This window comes from Cystoisospora suis, assembly GCF_002600585.1.
Source record: "Cystoisospora suis strain Wien I chromosome Unknown contig_935, whole genome shotgun sequence".
Lineage (NCBI taxonomy): Eukaryota > Apicomplexa > Conoidasida > Eucoccidiorida > Sarcocystidae > Cystoisospora > Cystoisospora suis.
The window spans coordinates 6,264-31,668 of NW_027153736.1; the positions used below are offsets into that span (position 1 = coordinate 6,264).

The 25,405-nt window shown below is 47.4% G+C and overlaps 1 protein-coding gene across 1 annotated transcript in view; it reads right to left on the reverse strand.

Annotated features, from left to right (window-relative positions):
• The window catches only part of CSUI_002238 (amine-terminal region of a tm vesicle-mediated sorter), a 43,891-nt gene that overhangs the window by 6,241 nt on the left and 12,245 nt on the right, over nucleotides 1-25,405 (reverse strand). The window contains 8 exon segments of the mRNA XM_068062440.1: nucleotides 430-751; nucleotides 1,616-7,826; nucleotides 8,789-9,682; nucleotides 10,400-10,704; nucleotides 11,552-11,720; nucleotides 12,439-14,450; nucleotides 15,171-15,994; nucleotides 16,003-25,314. The gene's annotated coding sequence lies outside the window, so the exon portion shown is untranslated.

The following is a 25,405-nucleotide window of genomic DNA, read 5'->3' on the forward strand; positions in this document are numbered from 1 at the left end:
TCTATCTAATCTAATCTATCTATCTAATCTATCTATCTATCTAATCTATCTATCTATCTAATCTATCTATCTAATCTATCTATCTATCTATCTAATCTATCTATCTATCTATCTATCTATCATCCTTCGTATCACCGGGGTAGCTAATACACACCTGGCAAAAACCATCAATACCACGATAACCATAGCTACCATGCACATATACGTATACATACATACATACACACATATAGATAGATCTATAGATACGTGAGCTATGTCTTATCGACCCTGTCACGGTGAGCTGAGATACAAGGTCTACACTGAAGAAGAAAAGAACGAGAATGGCGTAAAGAGAAAGGCTGAAGAAAATGATAGGGAAACTATGATGCAATTATCTCCCTTTCTCCACTTTCTTCTTCTCTTTCCTTCTCTTTGTAGAGATCATACCTGATATAGGGACTGTTTTTGACGATAGCCAAGACGGCTCTTATCAACTCCGATTCAGGTTGTTCTTCTTCACCCTCTCTCCCTTGTCTTTTATTTCTGATATTGATCACCAACACAATTCTTCCCAAGTCCAGATTACTTATATAGACCTTCTGAACCCCCGTTGAGCCTCCTCCTCCTCCTCCCTGAATATGACCTCCACTATTAGGAGGACCCGCACTACCACCACCCCCACTTCCGTTGTTTGCACTACTACCACTGCTACCCCCACCTCCTCCCTGTTCGTTTCTTATCACTTCTGTCAACACACCGTTCACAGGACCTAAGGAAAGGGAGAGGCAAAGAAGGGGACAAGAGACAGAAGAAGAAAAAGAATGAGAAACGCAGGGGAGAAACGAAGGAAGAAGGGGATGAAAGATGATGTAGAGAAGCAGAAGAAAGAGATACATAGAGAGACGGATGGAGAGAAGAGAAAGAGGAAGACGATGAAAAAAATGAGAGAGAGGAGGCGGTTAGGGAGGTTTGTTTGACAGCAAGTGAGGAAGTATAGTGTACGGATGGATTCTTCTAGTATGGATGAAAAGAGTCGATATGAAGAGGAGGAGGGGTAATTACCTCTGCATACACTTCTATGTCGAAGTGTCAAGTCGAAATGAAGTTACGAGTCGAAAACCTAAAGAAGATTCATGTAGATTTCATGCCCTCTACCACTACATAACTATCAATGTATTTATGGATAGATGCACCCCCCCGCGCTATACACCATACACACACATCCATACATGCGAACTGATAACATAGGAATGAAGTCTATAGTACTGGATAGAGAAACGTCGGCCCGATTCTCATCCCGACAGTGAAGATACAAACACCACACACCTTCCTTCTTTCAGTCTTACACACACAGATCTGTACACACTGTAAACCGGGATAGCACAGACATCTCCTGACATGTACGTGTAGACCTCATCCACTCCAGCAAGACCAGTCTTATCAAAAAAGAACCAATGTATCTGCCATCACAAATTTCAACACAACACGAAAAGTATGTGTAGAAAGAAAGGACAGAGAAAAATGGAGAGGTTTAAGAAAAGGCCGATCTTCACAAGTGCTCCAGTGAATCTATCTATCTATCTATCTCCTCTTTGACTGCTGGCTAGTTGCTCAACACCCTTCCTTTCCTTACCGAGAAGAGCTCTCCAAACAGGACTTGTGGGGTCCATTTCACTTGTTCGTATATCTTTGACACTTTGCTGTAGAAGGTCAACATTGAGAGTTCTTAGGAGGTCATCCACAAAGAGAAGAACCGCAAAGACAAGCTGAAAGTCGATATTAACACTGAGAGGTTCAAGTCTTAAGAGACACTGGGGCATATCCACTAGACCTCTTCCGGCGTTGACCGAGCTCCGGTGTTCTACGAGGAGTTGAAGAACGGCATCTCTTTCATCCATAAGACCTCCACACTGATTAGAGTCGTGCATGCGTGACATGCCAGCGACTTGCTCAGGCATAACATCTCGAGCTCCCAGTTTCATCCAGTGGGGTGTAGAAGAAGAAGCGGCAGAAGAAGAAGATGACCCTCCCCCTTCCAAACCATCATGATTCTTATTTCTCACATCCCCGTCCCCTCGATCACTTCGCACACTTGTTGAAATAAGGTTGTCGCCACCATTCTGTCCGCTACTGTCACCTCGCATCATCCTCCGTCGTCCATCTCGACCTTGAGAAGGAGAAGGATGATCTTCATCCTCTTCTTCTCCACCTCCTCGACCCCCACCTTCTATAGAAGGAAGTCGACTTAACATGCCTCTCCCACTTAGGATCGTCCGTGGGGTCCCCCATGAACTTTGAAAGAAGCCACCGCCCTTTCCATCATCTCGCCTTGTTCTTCTTCCTGCTGCTCCCCCCAGACCTTCGTAAGGTGATCGGTGAGATGGCTGATCATGATCCCCTAGAAAATTTTCTCCTCTCTCTCTGTCTCCTGCCGCTTCATCCGATCCCAAATAACTTCCATTGCGTCTTCTTGTTCTTCTTCCTCCTCCTCTTGAGGTCTCATCGTTCTGTAGTTGTTCGTCAGCATTTTGAGAGGAGTCGACTGATGTTAGCCAGTCAGTAATAGGTCTTAACATTGTTGGATAGTAAGCTGCCTTCGCGTGGTTATCTACTTGCATCCATCCTATCGTTAAACGTATACGCTGACTATCAGCAGAGGCATCATAGTTCACTTCCAGCATCGTAACACTTGCATAGAGAATCTCATTCGGCTCTGAATCGATCAAACTCACCCCCGCTCCTACAAGACAGAGATTAAAACTGATATCTGTACTTATGGATAGAGGAAGTTCTTCATCATCGCTATCTTCAAGTAAATCCCCATCCATGGACACGCGATCTCCCGCTCCACCCCATAAACCCGCCTCGGCTTCGATCCATGGATCAAAAGCGATCGATTCAAGAATGCCACGTGATTTCTTCACACCTCGATTCACATTCTCAACAGCTCCTTCCATCATATTCCCTACACGTCCAGCAGCCGCATCGACGACATGCCCTACAGCCCAGCCACCTCCAGTACCATCGCCCATAGGAGGAGGAGGAGAAGAGACACCATGAGTCGGCATAGGGGGAGAAGGAGAGGGACGTTCACTGTGATGCTGTCCTCCTATTCCCCCTCCTCCTGCATTGAGTTTAGGACCTAAGGCAGGTTTGAAAGGAAGAAGATTATTGCCTTTTCCTCTTAAGTCAGCTAAGGCTTTCTGTGGATGTTTCACACCTCCAGCAACCGCTCCATAGAGATTCTCTCCCCCTGCAGCGACACCTGGAAGTAGTAGATTCGGTCGATAATGAGGTAAACCTTTGAGAGGCCCCCTAGCCTGATGATGATGATGGTGATATCCCCCCCTCGAAGAAGCTGAAGAGGTTTCAAAGAAGATGATATACGTACTCCCACCTATAATACGTTTTCTCACACATACAGGGACACGTACGGAGGTCCTTGGATGAGTGAGAATCAATCCAAAGAGGTTACTTCCACGACTGCAGGGCATATCAAAGGAGAGAGAACAATCTCTACGATTGTATTGCTCGGTCGTCATATCTAAGGCTGTCGACTGATCATTCCCTGGTGTCCCTCCTGCAGTGGGCTGAAAGAAACAACCTGGGCTTGCTCCATCTTCAAAGAGATGTTGATTAGCTGAAGGATACTTCTGATAGAGATAGTGTCGATGAGGCAGATCGCCACCACCACCACCATAGACATCTCCACCTCCCCACATCGATACTCTTCCACCATAGGATAGCATTGGCTGCATCGCATGGTACCTCATCTCCTCCGCAGAAGAGGGATGGACCGCACCCGCTCCTCCTCCCCCCCGTGTTATTCCCCCCCCTAGACCTTTCTTGAAGCGAGGTGATTTCGGCTTGGGTGCTATGCCTGTCATCATAGCGCGACGAGAAGGAGACTTCTTTAAAACATCTCCATGAAGATTCATGTTGAGACCTGCCCCTCCTCGTTTCTTGCCTTTTCCTTTGTCTCCCGCCCCCTGAGGGGGAGAATCCCCAGGAGAATCTGATGGCCCTTGGGCTTCTTCAGCAGCTCCATCTTTGTGACCTTCGTCAATCTCTTCTTCTTGTTCTTCCTGTCCTTGTGGAAGAACATTTCCACCAGACGGATGAAAAGAATCATCTCGATCTGTATGAGGAATAGCATGATCCCCCACTTCTCCTCCTCCTCCTCGTCGCGCGGTGGTTTTTCCTCCACCACGTCCCTTCTCTCCTTCTTCCTCATCTTCCTTCAGAAACATCTTCTGGGGCTGTGTATGATGATAAGACCACGGCGCACTATTGATATAATCGAGACCTTTCACCTTATTGTAAGAAGAACCTTCAGCTCCTCCTTTCATCTTAACTCCACCTCCCCCTGGTCCTTTCTGATGATAGGAAAGCCCTCCTTGATTGGAAGGAGGAGATGGTTGAGGTGTAGATACACCGAACATCGTCATCACAGGTCCTCCTCCTCCCGCATTAGCAGCTGTATACCCACTACCACTCCCAGCTCTGAGGAATTCTGAAGATCGTCGCTTGAATCTTGAAGCTTCACTGGTTAAATGATTGAGAAGATAAGAAGAAGACTCATGTGCATTCCGAAGACGTGAGGGGAAATGCCTCTTCAAGCTATGACGGCGACTATTGCGACCTTTCGCTTTCGCTCGCGCGGCTGCCTCTGGGTCATCATAGAGCCATACATCAAGTTTTGCGTCTTTCGATGGATCGTACAGAGCGAATTTCAAACCGAAATGCAGAGCTATAACTTCGATTTTCTTTCTCACGAATCGACGTGGGATAGGTCTCAAGAGTTCACCAAATGTAGATACACCTGACTGGGCAATACAAAGAGGAAAGGAGGTCTTGTTGATCAAAATATAGTCAGGTATAGCTGGATCGACAAAGAGAACGAAACGTGACCCGCTATATAAACTCACCTCCATCTCTGTGACTTCAAAAGAAGAAGGAGAAGAAGCAGAAGGAGATGTAGATGAAGCTAAAGAATAAGAGGATGAAGGGAGACCTTCTTCTTGCTGAGACTTCTGTTCTACGGAAGTCCCATTTCCTTTATCTTCTTCTCCTCCCTCGACACCATTCTGATTCTTTGAACTCTCTTTCGGTTTCTGAGGTGTACGGGTACCTCTGCTAGTATTGCTACTACTCGCTGTTCCTGCGGCCCCGCCAGGAGCATTCTGTTGCTGATCTACTGGAGAAGATGAAGTAGGACGTCCGGGTGTATATACACCTCCACCACTTCGCCCTCTTCCTCCTATAGATCCTGTTCTGCTGACTGTATCTGCACCTCCTTGTTTGATGCCATTGTGATAGGGAGATGAAGACGAAGACAACATACCTTGCTGCTGTTCATGGTAATGGTGAGAGGGAGATTCGGTAGGGTGTCGGATCTGTAAGAGACGAGCATACGTAATCTCTAAAGGAAAGGACCATTCAGCTAGACTTGAATGTGAGGGAGAATGATGGTGCTGAAGATGGATCGATTTTGTATTCAAATGGGGTGCATGCGTAATAGAATTCGCTCCAAGACGAGGAATGCCAGTTCGAGGTGTACTGACACCTCCTCCTTCTCCTACTCCTTTCTTGGGAGAAGATGATTCTTTACCTTCTCTTTCTCCTTCTTCTCCTCCGCGGGCCTCTTCATCATTGAACTTGGGATGCTCTTCTCCTTCTTTTTGTCTTGTTCTCCCCTCTTTCCTCTCCATCCCTTTATCTTCATCGTCATCTTCATTGGAAGAAAGATGAAGGTCATCATGCGGTGGTGGAGATAGAGCCCCGTCTTCTCCTCCTCCTCTTGTAAGAGGTGTATAGACAGTGGGGGGTACATCTGTAAAAGAGATGGTTTTCTTTTTCTTCAGATGACCTTGATCAGAACGAGAAGGTCTTTCTTTCATTGAAGTCCCTTCTTCATTCTGTTTCTTCTCATCTCTCTTCGATTTCCGTAGAGACCCTAGGAAATTGAATCGACTTGAAGTTCCTCTCCCTTCTTCTTCTCTTCTTTCTCTTTCCTTTGCCCCTCTTGAGAGAAGAGAAGAATGTCCATCTGCAGGTAATGGAGACGCACGGCTTGTCGGCCCTTCACCTTCAAGAAGAGGAGTTTCATCTCTTTCTCTACTATCCGCAGACATACGTTGTTGATCTAGAGAAGCCATCTTCCTCTCTTCTTCTTCAGCTTCAGCAGTGACACCTACACTTCTCTGTACAGGCTCACTAGGTGATAAAGACGAAGACGTCAGAGGAGGCACCTCACGTCCATGTGATGCGATAGACTGGAAGATAGGAGAGGCTTGAGAGACGTTAAGTGGAGAGGAAGATGGAGATAATGAAGAAAGATTTGATAATAAGCATCTCTCTCTTTTCTTTTCCTTCTTCTCTCTCATCGTCTGGATGTCCTCTTTATCTCCTACTTTGTCCATCGTGTCTACAAGAAGAGAAGAAGAAGATGATGAGACTAGGAGAGCATGTGTCTTTTCTCTTTGGTGTATGCTATCATTCACATATACCGGTGCCTTATCTGTCTTGAAGGCGTCTCTCTCTTCCTCCTTTTCTTCTTTATCACCTTCAAGACTGACAGGGGGAGAAGACGTAACTACGATACCTGGAGGTGTTGCTTCAAGACCATCACTTTGTTTACTTCCTTCTCCTTCTGTCTCATCTTGATTGATCTCTCCTTCTCGAACTCCTTGCGGTGCCTGCGTAACACTTGACGAAGATACGGATGTCTTGTGATAATTCCCCACCTCCTCCTGCGGATGACTCTCCTTCACACTTATGAGGCGCCCAGGCTTGTCCCACAGGAAATGTAAGCTACTCCCTAGTCGAAGGCGACTGCTCTTCCTCTTCTTTGTCTCTTTCTCATTCTTGTTCTTCTTTTCGTTATGATCTTCATCTTCTTCTTGTGCGTTTCTATCTACTAGACCTTGAGAATGTGAAAATGAAAAAGAATATGAAGCTGTCCCTTCGTTTCGTATATTCTGGTGAGGATCATCTGGAAAGCCTCTGTCATCCGAGATATCTTCTACTCTAGGATATAAAGGCCTCTGATGATCTTCTCCTCCTTCGTCTCTTTCATCTTTGCCACCTCCAGGATCTTCTCGCCCTCTTTCATCTTCATCTTCTTCTTCGAAATCTTTTTCTCTTGAATCTTCTCCTTCTATTCTTCCTAGAACACTACTATCTATCCCCCCTTCTTCATCATCATCTCCTTCCTCTTCATCTTCACATTCCCCCTCTTCTTCGTCTTCCTCTTCTTCTTCTATGAGTAGATCTTTCCTAGATACCCCTGAGAGTTCTATCGTGATGGGTTGTCTCCCTTGAGGGTGGAATTCAAGCAACTCCCCCGGATCTATGCGATGATAAACTTTCTCTTTCATTGACCCGAGACCTCCAGAGCTTTCACGAATCCATATAGGGAATTTCTTTCTTTCATTCACGAGCACAAACGCCGGTAAAATCTCCGCAATTGTTGTACGAAAGAAAGGTGCTGGGCCTATACTCATGGAGACCGTGTATTGGAGATGAGGATGGAATTCCGTCTGATTCATGTATAAGTTCAAAGTCCCTAGATCAGATAGAACGAAGTCATTCGACCAGGCGGCTATCTCATGTCTTTGGATCATAAAGGTGGCGTTGATACACGCCTTCAAGCTATCGGGGGGTTTACGGGGGTATAAAGCGAAATCTCGTATCTTATCATATTGACTACATGGAACGCCTAGACGTAGATGAGAAGCCGCGAAATCTTGAGAAAGAACAACTCGATGAAAAGACTCCAAAAGATGAAGAGAGCCATTGTCGACGCGCTTCAAAAGCATTGGATAAGAACAACGATTGATCACCTGAAAAAAGAAAAGAAAGAAGAGGGAAAGAAAAGAGAGAGGAAGATGAGCTACGGTTGATGTGAGCAACGGGGGGTGGGGAGAAGGTAGAAGGGGACAAAACGTCTGGCAGAGTGAGAAGAGAAGAGGAAAAGAGAGAGAGAAACAAGAGAAGTCGAGAAAGAGGCAGTGGAGAGAGCGGTGGAGAAAAGACTAGAAGAAGTTGTGGTCAATAGAAATCGTCATGAGTTAAGTAGCGATGTTAGCTATTGCACTTTGAGTGAGAAAAAGCCGGGATGAACGTCCTTGCCTGTACACATACAACGGTAGAGAATACTAGGGATGAAGACGACATAGGGTTACAGGGGGGAAGAGATATGTATTCAAAGAGATGTATATGTAGGTTTACTTCTCTCTGAAAGGGGCCAGTCAAAGAGAGTAGAAACGATCTCCATACTGGGTCACTCACCCCCGTCAGCGAAGTGCCCCCACCCGTCCTCGACGCTTGTCTCGACAATACCGCTGTGTCTGACTCTCTATCGTTTTCATTCAACAAGCGATGTACCGTCGGTTCTAGTCGAGCTCTCTGTGCGTCTGAAAGCCTTCCGTGGGAGCCACACATGAATATACAGAGATCTGTCAAAGGGGGGAGGGGAGAGTACCACCCCGTATGCCATCAGCTTTGTATCTATCTCTTTTGATGCCTCATCATACACAAATACGAAAGAATACATACACCAGGTCAACCCACGTGCGGAAGGCTCCATCATAGATACAAGATGTACAGATATATGTATATGCATATACTCTAGTGCATGTATGTATTATGGGTATGTAGGTATGGGCACATAGAGAGAAGCCGTGCGTGTGAGTGATCCTTTCTGTGGCGGTGCTCTTTTGTAAATAGAACATTCATTGATTGGTCTGCCTCAAGTCATGTCTCATGTTGTTCGCCTTCGATAAGTTCACGAATCGAGACTTACCCATACATCCGCAAAGATCGTTACACTCCTGACACACGTTCCGTTATAGAATTTGAAGGCTGTTGCCCCCGCCTTTTTCTTTCCTCCCACTTGATCGCTCATTTCAGCCCAAAGAATAACTTTCCTAGGAGCTTGTTGTGTGGGGTCATCTACATCCACTAGATTCATATTCGCTTTATTAAAATTCCCCTTTCTCCCACAGTATTGTAACTTCCCAACACCTCCTTTCGTCGATAGCTTCAATCCACCTGTCTGACATGGTGATTTTCCTTTCTTTCTCTTCTCATCTTTATTGTTTTCTTCCTCAAGATCCTCATTGTCTTTCATCTCGTCATATGTTCCCTTCTCTAAATCCTGTATATTTGCTTGACTGAGACACGTCGTCTCATCCTCCTGGGACCCCCTCCGACCTCGAGTTCTTTCCTTTCCTCTTCCGCCTTCTTCTCTGTCTTTTGGGAGCTCGAAATGTTCTTCTCCATCTGTTCGTTTCTTTCCTTCAGTCTCCCCCTGATGACGTAAAAGAGCTCGCGCACGTTGTGAAGATGAAGCGGAGGTAGACGAAGGTCTGAGAGAGGACGACGTGGGTCGAGCCTCACTCGCCATCCGTGTATGGCTACGAGTGTTCGTATAGGTTGCAGCTCCACCTCCACTTTCAGAAGGGGGTGTGGAAGGTAAAGAGACGGCATCAGCATCGACGATAAAGGCATTCGCTACTGCGTTTGGAGATGTTAAGAGGGAAGTATCCTCATTGATGATATGAGAGGAAAGAGCTGCAGAAGAATGATTCCCATCGGAGCCATTCGGAAGGAAAAAGGTTAAGCCTTCTTCGCTATCAGGGAGCATGCTTTGATCAGGAGTTGTCGCGACATCCATGAAAATCTTCTGAACTTCCGTCTGAAGGAAAAGCCAACCCAACAAGAGATAGAGACAAGCGTCTAGACATACGCAAGAACTTTCATAGACACGTAGACACAAAACGAAAGGAGAGGAAGATACATGATCGGTACAACCGCGAAAACAGGAGGAAGATTCATCATGCTGAGTCTTCTCTAGAGAAGTCTTCAGTTAGACATATGCATGTCGATCTATATGACGGATATGTATGTACTGGTATAGGGCTGTATACAAATCTTCTGCCGACTGGTGTAAAGCACTTAGTCTGGGAGAATGTCCTATCTATCTATCTATCGATCGACCTATCTTTAACTATCTATCTATCTGTGATCCTCCATGAGTACAGTAGAATTCTTGGATCACTACAGGTAGACACATACCACCAGGATGACTGGAACGTGTGCCTTTACGGCTACATACATTAGACCCAATCACACACATAGACCCCTCTTCTAAAGAAACAACTGTACCCACCGCCTACAGAGAGATAAATTTAGTGACAGATCGATAGACAGACAGATGTTAGACATAGAGAAAGGTTGATAGACAGATAGATGGATAGAAATCAGTGACAGATCGATAGACAGACAGATGTTAGACATAGAGAAAGGTTGATACATAGATAGATAGAAAGACGGACAGCGCAAAGAGGTAGTCAGCAGATGACTAAGCTTTCCCCCTGGTATGGTTTCCTCTTCTTTCATCTTTGATCCTTACCCCTTGAGCTTTATAGATGATATCGATAGGCCTGGATACAAGATCATCGAATAGAACAATCATAGCAGCTGGATCAGCAGCTAAAGAGAGGGATTCACCCGCCTCAATCACATAATCCGAATCGCATATCCTTCTATTAACCACCTCATTCCCTCCTCCTCCTCCTCCTTGGTTTCCAGCCGCGGGAATCGCCGTAGCACTCGAGACAGGTCGCGCATAGAGAGTACGTGGTAAGCGATTACAGATGAGAAGGCAGTGCTCTAACACAATCTCGAAGAATAACCCAGGGATCCTTGCATCTTTCACTGGGAAGAAAATGAAGACAGACAAGAAGAACAAGAGAGAGACGAGAAAGATGAAGACGAGAAAGAAAGAGAGAAAGAAGATGAAACAGAGGAAGAAAAAGTATCTGCATGTACACGTATGAATGCGTATGTCTTCATGAAGGTACACGGAGGAGACAGAGAGAAGATTTCTTCCTTCGCTTCTAACGTCACGAGAGCAGATATAGAGACGATCAAGGGGGGTGGTTAGGGAGAACTGCCTGCACCTACTTGTAATCGAGTAATATATAGTATATATGATGAGGATACCAAAGACCGCATACAGAGAGAGATGGATGGACACCGAGAGCAAAGGTGACAGCATTTCAGAGTAGCTCTGTCCCTCTCTCTCTCTTCCATCATTCACATATACATGTATCTATATACATATGTATTTGTGTAGACTGTCAGCGACGCTTGCTTGGCTAATCTTGTTCTGTTCATCATCGGGGCAATAGCATCACGGGGGAATGTCCACCACCTCTACCCCTCCAGGAGAAGACAAAGTGTATAGAGATGATATCTAGAGCAGTGATATCTACGGGGTGGATATCAACATGCTGGTGCATGCAAGGAGAAAAAGTGCGCAAGGGAAGAGAAGGGACCGATTGCGTGGTGCATGTCATGATCTCCCTCTCTCTCTCTCTCTATATATATATATATATATCAACTAGATGTTGAAGATCAACAGCAAGATGGAGGAAAGAACGGAAGAAAACAGGCGGGGGGATGTATCGGCAGATACATAGATAAATAGATACCATTACGATCATCTATCTGTCTCCTCCTCTCTCAGTTGCAAAGTTCCACATCTCGTTGCTTTTCTTACTTGTATTTGGATTACATCGTAAAGAGACACCTCGTACAGATGAAGAGAGAGCCAGAACCTCTTCGTCTCCCGTATCTCCAGCTAGATGAACTTGATATGGAGCTAGCTGTGTCTTCCTTGGACGGTAATTCACTACTGCATTTCCACAGACCGATCTCAAGGTGTGCTCCTATACACACGATATCACACGCAGCTGCACATGAGAGACCTTTACATCAAGAACATCCTTCATAGAGATTCAGACCACTCCTTAAGAGTCAGAAAGAAGAGCCAGATGAAAGGGTGAAACGAAAAAAGACATTTAGGCGAGAAAGGTAGTCCACAATAGAGAGAAACACTCAGAATTCTCCTGATGAAGATGATATAGAGGCCTCCGCCCAGCTGCCCCTCACCAATGATAAGCAGACTGGAGGTGTATATACAGTCGGATATGTGGGGAACAGATGGATGATGTGCTGCTTCAACTCAGCGCTATCAAGGCTAATAGAAACAGATATCCTCTCTCTAACCTCTAAGAATACACCCGGTCTCACCTTCACTTACAAGTAACGGAAACATAGTCAAACCCATGCACTTGCGTGTCGACACGCCCAAACACCACATGTATAGAGTAGATGTGTTCTATTCATGAGTGAAGATAGAGTTAACATGGAGGGGGAGAGAGGATTTGGAAACCTAGACACGGGGATCTCTTGCTCTTCTCAGGGAGTACGAAAGCATACCGCATCCACTCCAGTGTAAAACTCCCTCTACTGCTAGAAATGTCTGTCCCCTCTATCTATATATGTGTCTATCTGTCCTTAGTTCTTTCTATCTATCTATCTCTTCTGAAGATCCTGTCCCCTTCTTCTCTTTCTCTTCTTCTTGGTGGAGTATGTCATCCATACCTCTGTAAGGAAATCACATCTGGTAGGATATCTGACCGCTCTTCGTATCTCGCCTTTGCTCTTGGGTGTATGTTGACTTAGACAGACCCATAGAGGGGCATTGTCAGCAAGCGTCCAGAAGAGAGGAATCGCCTTCACCATGGAATCAAAAGGCTGAAAATCGAGATAGTCTATATCTTCAACTAGAGGAATGTATTCTCCTCCATAAGCCGAATGTTTCCCGGTCCCTGACTTGGTTCCTCGACGTCTTCTTCTACGTAACTGATTGGTTAACTTTCTCCCACCGGCAAACATAGCTTCTCCATAACGGGCTGCACCCCTAGACACCACCCCAGGTGGCGGGTTGCCTGTGGAAGAAGAGAGTGGAAGACTTCTCTTTCCCCCTCCTCCTTTCATGTCTCCTCCTATTCCATCCGTATTGTCTCCTCCTGCTCCAACTCCGCTATTATATCTTGTTCGGAAAGAACGACGCCTGAAAGACGACGGACTCCCACCCGCTCCTGCTGCATTAAGCTGACGTAAGTTCGATGAAGAAAAGTCATCCCCTCCTCCTCCGCCTCTTGGAGAAGCATTTGCAGTTCCTGAAAGGCCACCTCCACCACCAGTCCCTTGCTGTTGCTGCGCAGTAGGAGTAGGTGCTCCACCTCGAGTTGTGTTTCTTCCATCGAACTGATCGTCGTCTTTCAAAGCGCGAACAAGTTTTTCTAAAGACAGCTCTTCATTCCCTCCTCCTCCTGTTCCTACTCCTGTCCCTCCCGTCTCATTGTTGTTGTTCGTCTCTTCATCTTCACTAGGGTTGCCGGCGACCATGGAGAATTTTCTTCCTATATCTCCAGCAGAGGGATCTTCAATGATGTAGTGTTCCATAGCAGGTAACTTCAATGTAGGAGGAATGGTACGTACGGTCAATCGAGGTGTCTTGATGGGTGTTCCGCTAGCTGTCATTCCCCCCCCTCCACCTCCTCCTGTGGCTTGTCGATTCACTTGTCTCTTCCCACTGCTATCTCCCCCTCTTCTTCTTCCTCCTCCTCCTCCCCCTCCAGCTAGCTGTTGAAATCGACGTACAGCTGTCACAAAGGGAGGCATGGAGTGTGTAGGGGGACGTGAAGGACATGCCATGAACTTCTTATGATAAGCTGCAAAGACGGATTTCTTCACGTTCGTCGGCCCAGGAACAGATGGAAAGATACTTAGATTGAACTTGGTTGTATTTCTTATCACGACACATGAAGAAAGATACAAATCATATCGGGCATTGCCGCCACTAGCTAAATGAGCTGCCGATCTCCACATCACATAAACAAAGTTTCGTGGGTGAGGTAAATCATCAGGGACCCACCATCCTCTCTCATGAAGAAAAGGCCCTTGAGTAAAGAGTGCATGCGAATGATGCTGACCTCCTCCCCCCCCAGGAGGAGAGCGGCGACTAAAGGTACGTCTCTGAATTGCCCCTGTTCCTGATGTAGGATTTCCACCACCGAGATTGCCAAAGACACCTGATGAAGGAACTGCTCCACCACCACCCCCCGGGGGAGAGGCATAAGAGCCATTCATACCCCCTCCCCCCCCTATGGTTCTTCGTGTTTCACGTCTCCCTTGTTGGTTCGCTTCGTCATCGTTATCTCCCCCACCGATCTCCTTATAACCCCGTCGATCTCCTCTTCCTCCTCTATGTCGATAGCGTGAAGAAGACGTAGACATCTCACCTCCTGTGGCTGTTGTTGAAGCGATCGCCTCATCGTCACCTATACCTCCTTCAGCTTGTTCATCTAACATATGAATACGTGGAGGTAAAGGAACTTCAGGCACAGAAAGACGTATGACATCTCGTGTCTCAGAAGTGAACTGGAAGAGTTGAGATGGGAGATCGTACACATAGTTCAATAGACGTAGCCGGACAAGGAAATTCTCTACAACTCCATTCTCATCAATAGGGAGGGCCATACGTTGACCGTCTTCTACGAAAGTCCACGTCCCTTCAAGCTGATCCGAGTCTTCATCTGCAACCAATTCTGAAGGACGAAAGGAGAGACAAGAAACACACACCGGGCATCAAGAAGCTTTTCCGATGAGGGAGGTTTACGCCCTGTGAGTGATTATATGCTTGCACCATAGATTAGTAGACCTACATATAATAGATAGATAAACGGATCGATAGATAGGAAGACAGTTTCCTATGTGGTCCCTACGCGTCTATAGATATGCATGAGGCTCTTCGCCTGAGAATAAGCTAGGTAGACAGGGTGGACGGCACTAGTCGCATGAGTGTCATAGACTTTCCGACGTCTCTATGATGTAAGACTAAGGTGTAGGTACGCCTTAAGGAGTCGACCTGAAGCCACGTTTGGGGACATAGTCACCATCGGGAAACACCAGCTTCACTTTAGCCAGATTTGAATGACAGCCTCCTGCTGACGGGAGGACACATAACCCCGCGAACGACTAAAAAGAAGAGCCATCGTTATGAACTTGAAGCACTCACACAACATCACACTCCATCTCTACATATGGAAGGTCTACAAGGCTACAGTCAGACACATACTATGTGTACACACATATTCCAAGAGACACGGAGACGGGCACGCAGGTATGAGAAGAACTTATGAAGACATACACACATCCACAAAAGCATATGAAGAACTTTTCACATCTCTATGTATACAGATATATACATGCATCTATGTAGATGTACGTATATACCGACTTCTGAAGTTCTCAACTACCTAACTGACCTGTCATGACAGCAATGGTTTGTCCTAGGAGATTGAATAGTTGAGGTAGCTGTTCACCCCCTCCATCTTCCTTCCCTCGACTTTTACTTCTCTTCAATCCTTCTCCTGCTTTCGTCGCGCCACCTAGAGTTGCTTTCTTTGTAACTCTCATATCATCTCCTCCCCCTGTAGAAGTATTAGGAGATGTACTGGAGAGAATCCTAGGGCCTTTCTCAGCAGATAGCAGTCTTCCCTCTCCATCTGGTTTACTAGCACCAGAAGGCCCCGTCTTCGAAGAGAGAGATGAAGAGACTTTGGAGTCATCTATCCCCTTTCCATTAGCTGCTCCGCCTGCTGCTGTTAGAGCAGCCCCAACGGAATGACCCGTACTCGTTGGAGAAGGAGGAACACTTACGCTTGTTTTCGGAGGAGAGAGCGATGCTTGGGGTGCGCCTAGGGCTTTAAGAACTGTAGATACACCTACGGGTTTGCGAGGTCTAGGTAGGGCAATAGGATCGGGTGTATTCTTAAGAACGTCTCCTGCGAATTCAGCGGATGGGTGCATATAATCCGAAGATTTACTTACAAGATTATCTCCTAAGAAATCGAGAGATAAAGCTGTGAAAAGACATTTCAAGATATTGAAGCGATCAGGATGAAGAAGAGTTCCATCAGGCTTCAGAAATGTCGCACTTGATAGACCATATTGAGACATGATATTTCTCTCCGCTGAATACATACTTCCACCGATACTCGTTCCTGGACCGACACCTCCATAGGATGTATACCCAGCAACACTACGTGTCCCATCATCATAATAGTCATACCCCCCCCCGCATAACTCCCTCTATACATACTCCCACCACTACTCAATGGTTGACCTCCCCCCCCCTCTCCTCCTATAACTGAGGCAGCATTGTTGTTATTCGTTGTATAGAGATGATTGCCTGCATGACTCCCAGCATTCCCACCATCTTTCGTTGCCCCTTCTTTCTCTTTTTTATGCTGTTGAATCCACCGCTTATGACGATCCAATTGAAGGGCATATCTCTCCTTGATCACGCAGCCGATCAGAGCATATCCATAGACAAGTAAAGCATCCACTAAAGCGACGTTCAGATTCAGATTCAACCATGTGGCCTCCATATCACAATCTAGCGTATCATTCAATGAAGATTTACTCCCTAGTAATGTCACTTGACAGGGCTCCATGGTCAGATCATTCGTTCCTTCTAAACGATTGAAGTGCTCTAACTCCATCATCGTCACAGCTTCTACAGTTAGCCAAGGATCTTCCCATCCAAGATATTGCTGGATGAGCTTTCCTTCTCCCTGATCGTCATCTCGATTGACTGAAGACCCCCCAAGTCCTCCTACATCTCCTCTCATACCTCCCCCACTCCCCCCTGCCCCCGCAGCCGCACCTCCTCCTCCTCCTGTTCCATCAAGACCTGCACTTTGTAATAGCATATGTTTCAGATCCTTGGGGCGAAGTTTCAAAGACTTCAGAAAACGACTACCTCCCAAGACATGTCCACCTCCTCCCCCGCCGGGTATGCCTCTTGGAGATTTTCCTACTCCGGCTAAGGTCAGTTCACCTGGGCCTTTACGACGTAAATAGGTTGCATTGCGTCCAGCCCCCCCTCCGAGTGTACGTAGACCTCCATGACTCCCTAAACCCAGAGGAGGAGATGCTCCTCCCATTCCTGCTCCTCCTGTTGAAGAGAAACCGGCTAAACCGGGTCCTCCTCCTAGAGTGGCGAATGTCCCATCTATATGCCTAGGACGTGGCACTTTAACAACTGTATCCTCTCCTCCTTTCAATGAAAAGAACGATAGTTCCGAATCCGGAGGAGATGTCTCAACTCGACGGACACCTGGAGCGAATGCTTCATCAGCACAGAGAGACGAGGCAGCTGATTCGATATGTTTCAAAGGAACCGCTTTTCCACACCCTGGTCCCCCCCCGCCACGTTGAGGTGGTTGGCTTCCTAGACCCGGGGTATGACCGGTCGCAATTCTATTGATACCGCCCCCGTCTGTATCTGTTGCGGAATCGAATACAGAATACTCGATCTCTCTCCCTTGACGGATAACAGAAACGTGATCTCCACTATCGAGCTCCCCGCCAGCGGTTCGTTGACCTCCTCCTCCTCCTGGATCTACAGTAGAGACGATCGCAGGATTAGTCTGGTGACTCCTCATCATCGTTGTCGCCGCTGTATTGCCTAGCCCTCCCTGGCCTTTTCCTTCACCTCCTGCTATACGAGATGACGTTCCATACGAAGGGAGACGAGACATGAAGGCACGTGAAGTCGGAGTGGTTGTTGGCATCGAATCTGTGTATCGACTTCCCCCCCCGCACTTGGAGTAGAAATCAGGATGAGAGTGTTGGACAAGACTTCTCTCTTCCCCTTCTCCTCCTCCTAGAGTGTGATAAGCAGCAGAAGCACCAGCTGTATCTCCATGCTGATACATCATAATGGGGCTTCTGGCGCCATCTGGAGGAGATCTAGCAAAACGCATACGTCTCTCCCTTTGGATTCGCTCTTGTTCCATTTGATATAATTGCCTTCGACACGTCAAGATATCTGGAAAGGTTGTCGCAGCATCCACTCGCATGAGACGTAAGGAGACAGGTGTCTCCGTTGTACGACTAGCCGCTGTCGCACGTAAAGATGTATCTTCTAAGGTAATGGTAAGGAAACATCTTCGATTCACTGAATAGAAATCCCAGAACCCCACACGAAGTAATTCCGCTTCGATAGAGACACCTATAGGAAAAGTATGAAGAAAGTTGAAGAGCATGGTCTCTGTGGAGATCATATGACTTCCTGCTGAAGTCGCTTGACTTGGGCGACCCCCACCGCCACCCCCTCCTAATCCCACTAGTCCTTCTCCATCACTTTCTCCTAGGGTAGATCCATTATCATTGAAGAAGCTCACTTGACTAGTATACCCTCCTCCTCTTCCTCGTCTTTCATCTTCAGCTTCCTCCCCTTCTCGTCCATCGAACTCACTCGTTCTTCCTAGAGAAGATCGAGTTGAGGATCTTGTTCGAAACTTAGTAGGATCTGATATGGATGCTCTTAACCCACCCATTCGCTGACTTCCTATAGATGGCCCGTCTCCTCCTAATCCACCTTGTGTCATCTTTCCTTCTCTCGATGACCGAGCTAAGAGATCCGATGCAGTTCTCTGTCTCCTTTGTCGCTCTCTCTCAAGAGCGCCTGCTGCTCGTCCTCCTCCGTCTCTACCTTTTCCTCTCTGTATTCCTCTTTCTCTGATCTCAGATCCAGAAGAACCTGACGAGCCACTCGACATAGGAAGAACCGCTGCTCTCTTTCTCGAGGAAGCCACATTCGATAAGAAGTCAGCAACGACAGGATTCATATGATCACTCTCTTCATCTGGATCTTCACCCCCCCCTGTTTCTAAAAGAGTCAGTCCTTTGCTTCTTTCAATCACCCCTCTTCCCGTTCCTCCTGCTCCATTTCGTAGACTAGATGGTCGATGTCGGGGGACTTCTCTGAATCGATTTTTCATGGATGTTCTCGATCTCATTGCATGCCCATGATAACTACTTCTTCTACTACTATAGCTCCTATTTATCTTCAGCCTGTCTGGGTGATCTTCCTTAGACGGTAGAAGATCAATCGATCCATCGTGATAATTTCTCCGCTTACTGCTACTATGACTGCTGTTGTGACGATAAAGAGAAGAGGATCTATGAGATGACTGGCGATTCGCTAGGTGCGCTGGGATGATCGCCCCTCCTCCTCCTGATATACGACTCATGAAGCTCCCGCCGTCTCGTCGATGATTATCACCCCCTCCCCCTATTGAACCAGAAAGAATACTTGAAGGACGACGACGATGATCACCACCTCGTCCACCGTCTTCCCCTCCTCTGGTGTCTCGTCTCCCTCCTGTAGTTGCTCCGTCCTCTCCTTCTCTTGCACTTTCTCCCCCTGATTCACGACCTGTTTGACCCGATGAAGGAGAAGCTGGGAAGAGATCTGCTGCATATGTATTGAAGCCGTTGAGAATGGAGAGAAACTGATAAAGATAGAGAAGAGAATAACAATCCATAGTAACCAAGACAGGATCAAGTTCCAATGAAAAACTTAAGCCCTCCGGGGCCTGGGGTCGAGTGACACCATAAGCACGATAGATGATGGATGAAGCGGAGCGATCGACACCAGCTAAACGTTCATGCATTTGATATTCATGAGGTAACGACAGAGTTAGACCTAGCGAACAACGTACAGGAGAGATTAAAGGTGTTCCTGTGACGACCTGACTCCATGGGATGGAGACAGGAAAGAGAGGCGAGACCGTCGCAGGAGTCACAGCACTGGCAACAAGATCTGTTAAGGTGACTTGAAGACGTGTTAAGGAAGGAAAGAAGAAGCGATACGGTTTAAGAGGTGAGAGAGGACTTCCAGGAGCTGTGAAAGCAAATGCACGACGAAGCTCAGAGATATACCATGAACGCGAGGATGTCCTCATATCTTCATCGTAAGTATGATCATAGTCATAACTATCTTCATCAAGATCATCTCCTCCTTCTCCTCCTCTTCCGTCAACGAGACTTGAATCGCTACGAGAGAAACCTCGTCGTAAAAGATAGGAATCCATCGAGTTGTACGGATCACCGGTAGCACTCCTGTCAGCCGTTCTCATCATCGTCATCCATCGATTGTCCGAATCGAATCGGAGGTCTCCTTCTTTTCTCCCACTACTACTACTTGTTGTCGCTCCTCCTTCGATTCCTGATCTTAGGTGGTTCTTTTCTTCTTCTGGACCTTGATAGTAAGGTCTCCATTGTGCGGCGGCTCTACCCCCTCCGTCTTCCCGTCCATACAGCACGAGATGGCTGTTATCAAAAGACTCTTCTCCTTCTCCTCTTCTATCTCTGTCACTTGGATACATACTGCTATAAGCACCCGTAGGCATATGTCTTAAGCTTCCTGGAAAGACCAGAGGCTTCTGACCTCCACCACCCCCTGTTCGATCCCCATATAAAGACAGATTTCGATAATCTGTCATGATGGATGATGGAGAAGAAGTACTTCGACTACGGGGGTTTCCTGCATGATGAAGAGTCTCTTTCTCTCCCTCTCTTCCTCTCTTCTCGAGAAAAGAGTCTGAAGTAAGGAAAGGATGACAAGAAGAGTACGAAGAAGGAGGAGGAGACCATCTCCCAGCATAAAGATCTTCATCTTGATCCATTTTTGCTTGCATTTCAGCTGTTGCAAGACGACATAGAGTCAGAGTCGCGCATACAGAACCTTTCATAGCGAGCACGGTTGGTATAGGCCCTATATCAAATCCACCGGGAGCATGAATCCCAAAGGCTGATGCCATGCTATCACCACCTCCCCCCCCTTCTCCTCCTCCTCCTGCCCCTCCAATGCCTCCCCCTGGTGCAACACTTTTTCTTGCATAAGCCGAAGACGAGAAGAATAGTGAGTATTCTTCTCTAGATCCATCAAAAAAAGAAGAATTGGCTGTACGATTAGGCGGTCGAACTAGAAATCTTAACCGATTCCATGCAGCCTTCGCCTTCGCATTAGCTAGACGTGCATTGCGAGGAGAGAAACCTCCCTTTGGATGCCCCATGTCGAAGCCGTCTCCTCCCCCTCTATTCTGGCCCCCCCAACCAAACCATGGACTTCCGCTCTTATCTATCCACCCTCTTTCTCCCGTTTGTCTCTGTTGTCCCTCCCCCCCTGCTATAGCTCCTTTGAAATGATTCACGAGACCTCCTGTACCAGCAGCGGCAGTAGCTACACCCTGATGGATCATCCCCCCTAAGCGAGGAGCGATCTTATCGCCTGTTCTTCCGAGGGCTCCTGCTGCCATCTTCCCAGCAGCTAAGCTTTTATCAACGAGATCTGCGCTATATGGAACGAAACCAAGACCTCCTTCTACTATTCCTCCTGGCGTTGCGGAATAAGAAGATTTTCCATGAGGAGAATGTCTTTCTTGTTTTGAAGCGTTCACAATCATCATGGCGTTTGGGTCTTGTGGACTGCCCGTCCTACCATTGGCACCTGGCCATCGCGGTGTCCCTGCTGTTAAACGCTTTCTTCGAGCACGCATGAATTCATCTCGCAGGAAATGTTTCTTTGATGCAGATCCCTTCTCGCCTTCTCCTCTATCTCCCCCCACAATCAGATTCCCAGCCGAATCGAGACCGTTCCATCCTCCTCCTCCTCCTTTAAGAATACCTTCACGACGGGGTCTTAAGATACTTGTCAACTGCTGTTGTCTCCCGTCACCTAGACCTCCTCCTCCTCCTACTCCTGGTCTCCCAGTATTGCCTTCACCAAGGATACTCGGAGTGTCACCCCAGCTCACTTGAACTTTACGTTGCGGTTCTGTCTGGGGTCCAGGGATAAGGGTACCAGCAGCCATACTGGGTCGCCCTCCTCCGCCACCATCTCCCCCTATGAGACCTCCTCCACCTCTTTCAGAGGGATTACGATATCGACGTAAACTTCCGTGGACACCTACTGTCCCCCCTCCTCCTCCTATTCCTTCAGGTGTATTGCCCGCACCACTTCCAGCCATATTATAACCCCCCCCTCCTGCTAGGAGAGGTCCACCTCGAGCAAGAGATCCTTCATTGACACTAGGTAGAGGCATGCGAAGAGGTTCCACAGGTACCCATACTTCAAAGACATCCATAGTAAAGTCAACATTGAAGGTGAGAAAGTTATTCGATCTTGAATAGATTTCTGAGCCTCCGTTCATCCCTGTGGCACGCCGTGCTCTCCCAGCTAGCCATGCATGCTGAGGGAGCTTCCATTCAGGGGGGGCGACAAGAGGTCTCGGTTCATACCATCCCCGTGTTGTACTTGTGGAATCTCTTCTATAGAGACCAAAATCAGCTGGAGGTAAACCAAGCTTTTCTCTTTCTTCTGCATCTTCTTCCCACGGAACATAGTTCGCGACTGCCTCCCTCAGCCGATCATAATCAATCACCGTACTTACACGTGAAAAGCCCCGACTGCTACTATCCAATCGACTCTCAGATGGATGACGATGGCCATGTCGATTGGACAGCATCGAGACATCTCCTTCTTGTGATACACCCCCGCCTTCAACTGAAAGACCTGTCGTTTTCTTACGTGCTCGACCAAACATTCCTTTCGCCACAGAGAAGTATGGAAAAGATCGCACCGAATCACGTCCTGCTGTTCCTGCTCCTCCACCCGCTCCTGCTGGCGTTGATGTCTCTCTTACAGCTGTAGATGTTAGCGAGCCTGCTGAGTCCATGACATTACTCCCCTTCCCCCTCTCTCTTTCTTCTTCAGGTAAAGTTGCAAGAGAATCTCGACCTCCTGGTTGACCGTCTTCTCTTGGTAAGACTTCTCCCTCATGCATCATCATCATCATTATCGATCGATGTTGCTGTCCTCCCTCCCCTTCAAGAGCAGCCCCTTTCTCCCTTAGGCCTGCCCCCCCTGGTGGTGTAGAATAGATCGACTGGATAGATAGACTTGGTGGGCCTCGTCGTAGATCATGAAGAAAATGACTCTGGCTTCCTGCTCGGTCACCATCTGCGTAGGGGGAAGGAGATGCAAAAGCGCCTGCTAAGTGACTCTTCGTAACGGTCTGTCGTGGGTAAAGTAACGTCTTCTGACGTAAGGCTGCGAGACCAGCTGTCACACTAGGGGGCTGTGATGTCGGTGAAGAAGAAGAAGTGTAGTAATTTGGGCCGGGACTAAGTGGTCTAGATGTGCGTGTATCATATCGAGTCTTCTGATTTGTCATGGTAGGTGAGAAATCAAAGAGAGATCTTCTCCCACCTCCCTTGGTAGAGGGACTCATGAGTCTCTTAGGTCCGCCATCACTCATCATGTGATCTCTTCCTCTTCTTCCACCTCCGGCTGTTGCTGTTCTTCCTCCTAAGGTATTATTGGATAACATCATCATACGTAGATCTTCTTCTTCTTCATCCTCACCCCTCCCCGCCTTTCCAGGTGACCCCCCCCCACCATTGCTCAGAAGCTGTTGAACTGCATTGCGTTTTTGCTTCAGGTATTGAAGGACAGGAGCATAACTTTCACGGGCTGCTCCTTCGTGTCTTCTACGTAGGAGTTGGATATATCGAGGATAGACTTCTTTCTCTCTTTCAAAATACTCTCTCTTATCTCCACTTGAGAATCTTAATCTTCTACTTCGTGTGGTTTCGATATGGCCCGTTGATAAAGATCTTCGACATGACATATCATTTTTTCGAAAGACATTGTCATCGTCACCATCGTATCCCCTTGCTGCATGCTTAGAAGCTCTCGGATCTCGAGAGCAAAGAGATAAACTTCTTCTCTGATGTGTTAGACTTGATCGTCTCATCAGAGATGAAGATGAACAAGACGACGGCTTTATTAAACGTCCTTCACTATCATCTCCACCACCCCACGTCCCACCTACATGTCCACCCCACACCCCCATGCCCTCCCGTCCCCTAACATCATCAAGAAGCCCGTCTTCTTCTTGGTCTCTTCCTTCAGCTCCTCCTGTTCCACTTCTTCCCCCTCGGGCTAAGATACTTGACATATCACTACTACTATGAGAATGCATGGGATGATGGCCATGCGAACTTGATCTCCCCCCCCCTTCGCCAGGAAGGTCTGCACTTCCACGTGAAGACTTCTGACTTCGTAAAGAAGTGAGAAGAGGAGATGGAGGAGGAGGCTCAGGAAAGACAGGTAGCTTTTCGACAACGTCAGCCGCCCAGTGAAAGAGTTCATCGACAACCTCCCATAGAACAATAACTCGACACCTTCTGAACTTGACACTGCATTCACTTACACCTGAAAAGAAATTTCCGCTATACTCAATTTCAAGATGAGGGAATGGCGCGCCTTGAGCTTCTGTAGGACATCGCGGTCCTTCATATTGTTGACGTCGGAGACATGCAGCTCTTAGAAGAGATCCACGTGTAGACACACCTCCACAGACAGCTTGGATGACCCCTTGCTGTTGTTCTCCTCCGTCTTCCCCCTCAGGAGGAAAAGATAAAGATGAAATGTATTCTGTACCAGAAGAAGAAGGTTGAAGAGGAAGAACAGCTGGAGTCAAAAGACCAAAAGAAGAAGAAGATGCACTACCAGCTTGATACGAAGTCCTGTTGCGATCTTTTCCTCCTGTCGAAGGTCTTCCCCCGTTATTCTTATTACCACTCCCTGGTTGGAGACCCAATGAAGCTCCTCCTGCTGGAGTTGTACTATTTCGCGCATTCCGAGCACCCTTCTCACCACCGCCGTCTCCTGTGGATTGCCTAGAATCTCCCCCCCCTCCGCCCTGTTTGGCTGTATCCTGCTGAGGTTGATTCGAGTTCATATCTCCACCAGTGCCAGTTGTTCCTGATGGGTCTCCATCTCCTGTTCTTCTTCTCCCACACCCCCCCATCGTCGTGGTAGGAGGAGGAGAGCTCGTGCTTGTATCATCGCCTGTTGTCATACCACCCCCCCCTCCATGGTAGAGAAGAGACATGGAGATCGGAGCTATATTGGTGTCATCACGTATCATAAGACCTTCAGCTCGACAACCAAGAGACAACGTTCCGTCTGATCCTGTCTCGATATTGACAGAGATCGGTAAACATATACAAGATAAGAGAGGCCCCATACGTTGACTCTCTGTAAAGGCAAAGCCATCCGCAAAATCACTCAAGCATAGACAGTTCATAAGAACGGCATTGATATGATTCACACCCACACCCCCACAACCGTCTAACGACGCTGAGCTCCCACCACCTCGACCTCCTCCATAGTAGCCATCATAACGAGAAAAACGACCTCCCCCCCCCGCTCCTCCATGAGGAGTCCAAGCGCTACTACCTCGTGTCCCTTTACCTCCGACAGCACCCCGAGGAGTGATAGGAGGAGAAGAAGACTTTCGCCATATTCCTTCTCTTTCTCCTTCTCCATCACGTGGTCCACGGGATAAGGAAGAGAGATGATCATCTGCTGTCTCAAGCCCCGCTGAATGAGGAGTGAAGGTGAAAGAGTTCGAACGACGAAGTCTAGCTTTGGAATGCGAAAGAGGTGAGGGCGTTGAATCGACGAAACCCCCTCCTCTTCCGTTACCATAGTAGGATGGAGAAGAGTCTACGGGCCATAGTTCACCTTGGAGTAAAGCATCTCGACTGAAAGAAAAAGGAAGAAAACAGGAGACAAGGAGGATGTATGGAGATATGATGACGATGATGATGATGATGAGACACACGACCGGAAAAG